At 36.5% G+C, this 10,352-nt stretch overlaps 1 protein-coding gene across 3 annotated transcripts in view; it reads right to left on the bottom strand.

Annotated features, from left to right (window-relative positions):
- The window catches only part of CAP2 (cyclase associated actin cytoskeleton regulatory protein 2), a 134,889-nt gene that overhangs the window by 81,140 nt on the left and 43,397 nt on the right, over positions 1–10,352 (bottom strand). The gene's annotated exons all lie outside the window — the stretch shown is intronic.

The following is a 10,352-nucleotide window of genomic DNA, read 5'->3' as shown; positions in this document are numbered from 1 at the left end:
AAGATGAGAATATAAGTACATTCCTACGTTTCTGCCTATCTCTGATGCCCTCTCTTCCATATTTTTTAGTTATTATTTTTAATTTGCTCAATTAATAGTTCATATGCTAGCTGTAGCATGAATCCACAGACTTCAGGATAGGTTCTACATTTAAACACACCTCGTGGTTTTTACCAGTCATTTTACCATGATTTCTCCATTTCTGGATTATTCTGATTTTTTTAATTGGCCAAACCTCATTATCAATTCTTTTCTTCAAAGAGATCTCAAAGTCGCTTTTAGTTCTTCAGGTTTGGAACGTCTCCCTGTTGTCTTTCTATTTTATAGTATCTGGGCTGAATATAACTTCCTTGGGTAATGTTCTTCATCCATTTTCACATAACATGGCACTAATGTGCCGAAAGAAATCTGAAGCCAGCTGGGTTTTTTTTTCTCTCTTGCAGAAAATTGGCTTTTTCTAGTTTGACACCTGAAGAATTATTTCTTTATCCTTGGGGTTTAACAGCTTAACCATGATATGTTTGGGTTTTGAGCATTCTATATTATATCTGCTGGAGTAGGTTTGGTTCTTCATTCATTTCTAGGAAAGTTTTCTTGTATCTTTCAAGATACCGCTGTTCCATTTGTTAGAATCTCTATTCAGGGACTCTAATTATTATCTTCAGATCATGTAATATTTGAATGTCTTCATATCTTTTAGATTCTCTCTCTGCCTTCAATTTGTCTTTCATCTGTATTTACTGTGATCATATGAATACTGTTCTCTATTGTGAGTTAACAGATTTTCAACAGGATCTCTTATGTTCATTCACCCAATTTATATATCATTTCTGTATGAATGTCGTTTTTGTTCTTGATTTGTTAGACCTTCGATTTCTTTTGCATTTCACTCTTATTGTTTTATCACCTTGTCTTTAAGCTCTTTAAAAATACATTTATACTCATTAATTCTGAGAGTGTAAGTTATACTCTTACTAAGCCATTGTGATGAATCTGTTTCTGTTCCTTGTGTTTCATTTTCTTTGAGTATGAGCCCATGCCTTACCTTCACATGCAATGTTCCTTTCTGATGGACTACTTCTAGCTGTCATGAAGGTGATTCCATGAGTCCTTTGCTATCATATTGCAGGTTGGTTTATCTTCCCTTTCAATCAAGGGTTTGTGCTCTATCAAACTCTTTAAGGGCATAATGGAATGGGACAGGAGAGGGACGGCTCAGTGAGGTGATGTCCAGTTTTTGAGAATTTGGGTTCTACTCAATCTTCTGGGAATATCTTGAATATCCTAAACCATGATTTGCTCCACATCTTAGCTGTTGTAAATAATGCTGTGATGAACATGGGGTGACTACGTCTTTTTGAATTATTGTCTTCATTTCCTCTGGATAGATACCTAGATGCGAAATTACTGGATCCTATGACAGTTCTATTTTTAATTTTTTGAGGAACTGCCATACTGTTTCCCACAGTGGCTGCAACAATTTACATTCCCATCAACAGTGCACAAGGGTTCCCTTTATATCCACATCCTTGGCAACACCTGTCAAATCTTGTTTTTTTGGATAATAGCCATTCTGACAGGTGTGAGGTGATATCTGGTGGTTTTGATTTGCATTTTACTCATGGCTAGTAATGTTGAGCATCTTTTCATATGCCTGTTGGCCATGTGTATTTCTTTGGAAAATGACTGTTCAAGACCTCACCCATTTTTAAATCAGACTGTTTGTTTTTTTGATATTAGGTTGCATGAGTTCTTTATATATTTTGGGTTATTAACTCCTTGTTTGATATATCATTTGTGAAAATCTTCTCCCATTCAGTAGGTTGCTTCTCATTTTATTGATGGTTTCCTTCACTGTGCAAACCTTTTTAGTTTGCTATAGTCCCACTTATTTATTTTTGCTTTTGTTGTCCGTCCCTGAGGAGATAAATCCAAAAACATATTGCTACCACTGATGTCAAAGAGTTTACCACCTTTGTTTTCTTCTAGGAGTTTTATGGCATCAGGTCTTACATTTAGGTCTTTAATCCATTTTGAGTTTATTTTTGTGTAGAGTGTGAGGAAGTGGTCCACTTTCATTCTTTTGCATGTAGCTGTCCAGTTTTTGCAGCGCCATTTATTGAAGAGACTGTCTTTTCCCTATGGTATGTTCTTGCCTCCTTTGTCATAGATTAACTGACCATATAAGTGTGGGTTTATTTCTGGGCTCCCCATTCTTTTCCATTGATCTATGTGTCTGGTTTTGTGTCAGTACCATCCTGTTTTGACGATGACAGCTTTGTGATATAGTTTGAAATCTGGGGCTGTGATACCTCCATTCCTCTTCTTCTTTTTCCACATTGGTTATTCAAGGTCTTTTGTGGTTCCATATAAATTTTAGAATTATTTGTTCTAGTTCTGTGAAAAATGTCATTGGTATTCTGATAGAGATTGCGTTGAATCTGTAGATTGCGTGAGGTAGTATGGATATTTTAACAATATTAATTCTTCCAGTCCATGAGAAGAGTATAGCTTTCCATTTATTCATGTCATCTTCAATTTCTTTCATCAATGTCTGATAGTTTTCAGAGTACAGGTATTTCACCTCCTTGGTTAAATTTATTCCTAGATATTTTATTCTTTTTGGTGCAGTCACAAATGGAATTATTTTCTTAATTTCTCTTTCTGCTACAGCATTATTAATATATAGAAATGCAACAGATTTCTGTATATAGATTTTGTGTCCTGCAAATTTACTGAATTAATTTATTAGTTCTAATAGTTTTTTGGTGTAGTCTTTAGAGTTTTCTGTATAGTATCACATCATCTCCAAATACTGACAGTTTTACTTCTTCCTTTCTAATTTGGATGCCTTTTATTTCTTTTTCTTGCCTAATTGCTGTGGCTAGGATTTCTAATACTATGTTGAATAAAAGTGACTAAAGTGAGGGGAAAATGACTAGTTTTTGTCATTCCACTTCATTAACATGTTCTGACATTTGACAAATTTTCCAAAATTTTTACTGAAGTGAGCACCTTAATCTTGTTTCTAATTTTTCTTGTTGTATCTCATTCAAGGATTTTTTTTTTTCAACTGAGAAAAAAAGCTTCAGGTCAAACCAAGATCCTTAGACCATTTCAATTTAAAACAACAAATTCAATCATCAACATAATAAAATGTCTCATGAATATTTAAATTAGGGTATATTTTCCATTTGGAGTATACCATCTCCTCTTTTATTTGTCCTGGAACTCTGATTGCTGGGATTATGTGCTCAAAATCTCAAATTTTGGATGTTCTTTAAGGAGGAACAAAGAATTTTCAATATTTACTCTCCTGGAGGCCATTATGACCTTATGAATGTAAAGTTCTGAGCTGTGCGAATGTTCATCCATATATCAAAATGTGTATTTTCAGTGGTTCAGTAGGACTTCTATCAGTCTCTAATGACCACAATTCCAAAAAGAAAACTATGAAATACAACTTTCCACAGCCTGGATATAAATAAAATAATTGCACTTCTCCTGGCCACAATAATATAGAGGTACTGTCCTCATCTATGACAAGCTTTGCAGAGTTGACTGAATTATAGTTGCTGTGGAACAGTAATTTAGGATTATCTGACCTCCGTAGTTAAAACTGTTAGCTCTGAGGGGTATTGACAATATTTTTGTAGTTATCCTAAGACGAACACTATCAGTAGCTTTTTTTACTTTCCCTAGAAAGAATATTTAGTCTGGTGCTAGTAGAGTAATTTTCTGGTGGTCTGATTAGCACAGTGGCCAGTTTCATTAATTAGAGTCCTTCCCCAAACAGGCTTTCACTCAACAAGAGGGGTGGAGGTTGGAGCAGAGAATGGCTCAAAACCTAGATACCTGCTTCAACTATCCCTTTCACTTTGCTTATGTAGAGAAATCTACAGAATCTACAAAATCTTCAGAAAGATTTAGAACTCTGGGCCTAATTAGCAGACTGTAAACCACATTCACATTTAACCTCATTGGTCCATGTTTCAAAGGATTTTCATTCCATACTTGAGATATTCTGATCCACCTGCCTCTACAGGAAAGTTCTGTGAGTCCCCTCAACCAGACAGCATCCTATTTAGGAGCAATTTTACTAAACCTGCTGAGTTCTGATAACTTGAAAGGGAGAATTTGGCTCACTCAGGCAGTTCAAAACATTGTGAAAGAAAAAGCCAAACGTAGGGATTTTCAGTAACAACAAATAATTGAGGGTTTTTGCTGAGTTTGTCCATCACAAGTGTGCAGGGCTCAGAGAGCCTCAGTGACCTTTGTGGGTGTATATGTGCATCTATCTACCCACAAGCACGTGTGTGCAGAGCGGAAAAGGAGACTTTGGTAAGAGTCAAGACTACACATTTTATTTAAACTCGATCAATTATCACTTAGGTAACAGGGATTCTTGCATAGATGGAATGGTGGACCACCTTGTTTTGTGCTCCTAGGGGACAGAGTAGGAGAATGAATTTTTGTAATCAGTTTAAAGCAAACCTCAGGACTAGCAGACACTAGCAAATATGACTTATTTCCATCTAATCCCTTCAGGAGAGAGCTGGCTCCCAGGGGAAGCCCAAATGATCTCTAAATACTCATCAAATCTTTGCATTGTTTCACTGGGAATGCTACAGGCAAAGTACTATGTGGATGAAAAAAATGAACAGGTAGGAGACATGGAGGAGGTGAAAAAGTACCCAGCCAGGGTACCTGTAATGAAGGGATTTCCAGATCTTCTGAAACAGTATCATTCTTCTTCTTGAGACCCAGACAGTGAAGGGAAGGGGGTCCTCCTCTTCTAAGGTCAGGGGACTGGGCATCTGCTCTTTGGGTGCAACATGTTGGCTTTGAGGTCATGGTCAATATCATCCCTATATTCCTCCCTAATTCATCTGCCAATGCCCTATATTTTACAATTAGAGATACTGTATTTTTAGATTTTATTCCTTAGGGGCCTCTAATCAGGGTCCTCTAACTCTAAAGGAGAAGTTCCTTGAGTTTCAGCCAACAAATACGTAAAGAGGGACCTGAGAGATGAAAGAAAGACAAGAAAATGGGCTGATGAAAAGAGATGCTAGGATGACGAAGACAAATATCACCACTTCACGATTTTGCTTAAAACAAATTGAAGATGTCTAATTTTGTAAAAACGAACATAGGCACCAACTCTATAAAGTCAGATTATGAAAGGCATCTGGGTGGACATATTAAGAACCATAACGAAGGTGTACACCAGTGATTCTCAACCTTAAGTGTGCATTATATTCACCTGGATGGTTTGTTAAAACAGATTGTTGAGCCCTGTACCCCAAGTTTCAGATTCAGTAGGTTTGAGTGAGCCCGAGAATACATGTGTAACACAAGAAGAAACAGATAATTTGAATAGGCCTATATCTGTTAAAGAATTTCAATTAATAACCGTTTAAAAATAGAAACCACCAGGCCCAGTGGGTTCATTGGTGAATTCTACCAAACAAGTAAGGAAGAAATTATATCAATTTTCTACAGTCTCTCTCAAATGACCAAAGCAGAGGGAATACTTCCTAAATCATTCTGAGGCCAGTACAACCCTAGTACCATTAATTTTTTAAAATTTATTTATTTATTTTAGAGAGAATGCATGCGCAAGTAGGGGGAGGGGCAGAGGGAGAGAATCTTCAAGCAGACCCCCACTGAGCATGAAGCCTGACACGGGGATGGATCTCACTATCCTGAGATCACGACCTGAGCCTAAACCAAGAGTCAGACACTTAACTGACTGAGCCACCCAGGTGCCCCACATTAATTGATTTTTGAATATTGAACCAGCCTTGCATACCTGGGAAAAATTCCACTTGACCATGGTGTATAATTCTTTCTATACTTTTTTGGATTTGATTTGTTAATATTTTTTGAGGATTTCAGCACTTATGTTCATCAGAGATACTGGTCTGTAGTTTTCTCTTCTTATAATACCTTTTATCATTATGCAATGCCCTTCTTTATCCCTGGTAACTTTCCTCACCTGGAAGTCTGCTCTGTCTGAAATTAATACAAGTACTCTTGCTTTCTTCTGATTAATGTTAGCATGGTATATTTTCTGCATCCATTTATTTTTAATCTGTATGTGTCTTTATATTTAAAATGGCTTTCTTGTAGACAACATGTAGTTAGTTGGGTTGTGTTTTTTGATCCACTCTGACAATCTCTCTCTTTTAATTGGTGCATTTAGACCATTGACATTCAAAGTGATTATTGCTATAGATGGATTAATATCTACCATATTCATTCCTGTTTTCCATTTGTTCCTATTTTTGTCTTCTACTCTTTTTTCTGCCTTCTGTGGTTTTAACTGAGCATTTTAGATGATTCCACTTTTTCTCTTTTCTTAGCATATCAGTTATACATTTTTTTCCTTTTTAAGTGGTTGTCCAAGAGTTTGCAATATACAACTAATCCAGTCCACTTACAAATAGCATTATACCACTTCACAGTAGCATAAATTCCTTATAATAACAAAATAATCTTAATCTCTTCATCTTGTCCTGAGTATCACTGCTGTCATTCATTTCATTTATGGATATATATGCGTATATATGATATATACATAAGCATACATAATTTAATACACTGTTTCTATTATTATTTTGAACAAATTGTTACATTAGATCAATCAAGTATATGAAAAATAAGTTTTTATTTTACCTTCATTTATTCCTTGTTTGAGGTTCCTCTTTATATAGATACAAGTTTCTGAGCTAATTATATTATATTATATTCCTTTTCTCTGAAGAATTTGTTTTAACATTTCCTGCAAGGCAAGTCTACTGGCAACAAGTACCCTCAATTTTTGTCTGAGAAAGTACTTCTTCACTTTTGAAGGATAATTTTTCAGGATACAAAATTCTAGGTTGGTAGGTTTTTTCTCTTAACACTTTAAATATTTCCCTCTACTCTCTTCTTGCTTGCATGGTTTCTGAGGAAAGGGCAGATGTATCTCTTATCTTTGTTCCTCTATAGAAAATGTGTTTTCTTTTGGCTTCTTACAGGATTATTTCATTATTTTTGATTTTCTATAATTTGAGAATGATATGCTGGGGTGTAGTTTTTTGGGTATTGATCTTACTTGGTATTCTTTAAGCTTCCTGGATCTGTGCTTTGGTTTCTGATATTAATTTGGGGGAAATTCTCAGTTATCATTGTTTCAAATATTTCTTCTATTCCTTTCTCTCTTTAGTCTCCTTCTAGTATTCCCATTATACATATGTTACACCTTTTGTAGTTCTCCCAAAGTCCTTGGATATTCTGTTCTGTTTTGTTTGGTCTTTGTGCTCTTTGTTTTTTGAAGATTCTACCGATATATCTTTTAGCTCAGAGATTCCTTCCTCAGTGGTGTGCAGTCTACTAATAAGACCATCAAAGCCATTCTTTGCTTCTGTTACAGTATTTTTTAATCTTTAGAATTTCTTTTTGGTTCCTTCTTAGGATTTTTGTCTCTCTGTTTATTGTCCATCTGTTTCTGCATGCTGTCTACTTTTTCCATTATTGTCCTTCACAAAGTAATCATAGTTATTTTAAATTCCCAACTTGGTAATTCTAACATCACTACTATGTTTGGTTCTGATGTTTGCTTTGTCTCTTCAAATTCTGTTTTTTGTCTTTTGGTATGCCAATTAATTTATGTATGTATATATATATAATACATATATATATATAATACATATATTAATAGCCACATATGATGTACTGAAAGAAATTGCTGTAAATAGGACTTTAGTAATGTAGTGGTGAGGTAAGATGAGGAAGTGTGCTTTAACCCTACAATTAGGTGTCAGTCTTTCAGTGAGCCTATGCCCCTGGACTGTGAACTTCACAAGGGTCTCTCACTTTTTTTTTCCTTTCTCCTTGGATGGGACAGGGTGGCTACAGTGAGCTGGACTTTATTTCTCTTCCCTGTGTGGAAGACTAGAGCCAGCTGGAGTTGAGGATTTCTCTTTCCGAGGTCAGTAGGGCTCTGATAATACCCTACCAGGTTATGCTCTGATTAACTAGTTTCCACTGAGGACAGGCCTTGTTAAGAACAGAGTGCTCTGGCTAATTTCAAAATGCTTACTTTCCCCCTCCTCTTGCCAGAAGTCTGCGGGGACTTTTCTTCCATATTTACTATGGGAACCTCGTTGAAATGCTATGGGTATATCTCCCAATGTTGTGGGGGACTCCAATAACTGGGTCTTCCTGGAGTTCTTAACTCTCAGAGTTGTCTGCACTGAGCTTGCAACAATCCATCAATTACAGTTCAGGTTGTTTTCCTACCCGAGCACTGGTTCCCATGGCAGTTTCACTCCTGAGTCTTTTCTCCACTAAGCTGGAATTCTGTGTATCACCTGTTTCTCTGATCCTGGGGACAGCAGTATGCCCTGTGTCCTCCCTTCTCTTATAGATCCAAAAAGAGTTGCTGGTCTTTTAATCTGCTCAGCTTTTTACTTGTTGTTAGGATGGTGTGGTGACTTCTAAGCTCCTTACACATGGAACCAGAAACTAAAAGTCCCTCTTCCACCTTTTTTAAAGCAAAATTTATTCTGTTTAAATTTTCAGATATTTTTGAACTTCCAGCCCGTCCTCATCCTCTTGGTGACAGAGCACCTTCTCACCACCTACTATATTGATATTTACATGGGATTGCATATCAGATTTTTGTGGGACTTATGAACACAGAGGTGTTATGAACACCTACATGGGAAGGGCTTGGGGACAGTTATCTGGTGGAAAGGGTGGTAGAACAATGATGATGGGGGTGGTCACTAAGAGACTATGATAAAAACTCTACTTGGATTGTTTCTGTTTGTTAAAATAGCTAAATTTTATGCTTTTATCCTCATTACATGAGATTTTATTCTTTGTGCTTATCATTGTTATTTTTATCATATTTATCTTGGGGTGCTTGGAGGTGCTTATGGTGATTACTGAGGCAGGGAACTAAAGCAACACTCAAACTGCCCCTTTATGTCATCACAGCCAAGAATAAAGCATACAAGGATGGGATGTTTCTTCATTAGGACTTCTTTAGTTCCCATGGACCTTTGGTTATTCTGCATGATAAGTTTGGGGAACAGCCTTGTCTCTTCCCAATGTGCCATTAGAAAAAGGCATCAAGCAAGCCAGCTGAGTTGCCATTAATAAGGAAACATGTACATCTGTGTTTGTTAAAAATTGTTCCGAGGGCAAATCTGTTTGGCTAATGATGTAGTCTAAAGCTAAAAATAAGAACTGAGAAATCAGATTGACTATTTGTTGTTGAACCTCAAATTGCCACAGTGACACAGGAGAAGAGCCAAGCTTTGGCCCCATCATTTCACTCAACAACCTAATGTCTCACCTGGACTACCTGTGCATGTCAGTGCCTGGCATGTGTCATTTGTCCTTATACATATGGCCGTCACAGATTACGGTGTTGATTCCAACTTACCAAGGAGAAAACAGGACTTTGAACAAAGTTCTTATGAAATAAATATGCCATGATATCGATGGCAGTTATCTCTGAGTAGTGAAATTATGAGTGGCTTTTGTTCTCTTCTTCATACATTTGTTGTCAAATTTTTCTTCATCAAACATTAAAATTTTATTATCAGGAAAAATATGCAAAAGGTATAACTGAATAAAGCAGAAATTTATTATTGAATGTCACAATCAAAATGTATTTTCTGAGTACCTAGTAGGTGCCTGGGTGCTACCAAGTTTAAATCAGGGAAACGGGTCGTGAATACGGGGAATGGTTAATGAACGTGAGTGGTAAGTGTTAAGGTGCTAGTTGTATAGAACAGGCAACAAACATCCAGTCCTGAAAGGAATGAATTGTTGATATCACCCACCCACGACCGAAAAGGTAAGCTTGACAACATTTGGTTAGCTTGACAACACACAAGAAACATTCTCATTAAAAGGGAATGTATTCTTTTTTGAAGAAAAAATTTCTTTCTCTCTAGAACTCAAGAAGCACACTGCTTTGAACCCACTCATTTCTAGCTATCATTCCCATTCCCTTTAATGTGGCTCTCTGGCCGTTCAAGACAACAGGGCTCCCTAAGGCCTATGACTCAGCCACAGCTGCTTTTTTCAAGTATCCAGTGTGCACGCAGTAAAATGGAGTGTAAATTTACAGTCTGACTAGGGGAAGGAAGCAGTAATGTCACACTCCACTTATTTAAAAATATGTTGGCAATGCTCCATTAAATCATAAAGACAAGTTAATTTAAAGACTGGCCCACTCAAATACCAAACAAGTTCAGTCAATTTCAGGCTCTGCCTTTGTCAAAGTATATATCAAAAGGGCAATAATTTTATATTAGATAATTGTTATAAATTAGTATTTTTACTGC

This window comes from Zalophus californianus, chromosome 7 (assembly GCF_009762305.2).
Source record: "Zalophus californianus isolate mZalCal1 chromosome 7, mZalCal1.pri.v2, whole genome shotgun sequence".
NCBI classification, from domain to species: domain Eukaryota; kingdom Metazoa; phylum Chordata; class Mammalia; order Carnivora; family Otariidae; genus Zalophus; species Zalophus californianus.
The sequence above is the reverse complement of the archived record's forward strand: the minus strand, read 5'-3'. Positions and strand labels throughout refer to the sequence as shown.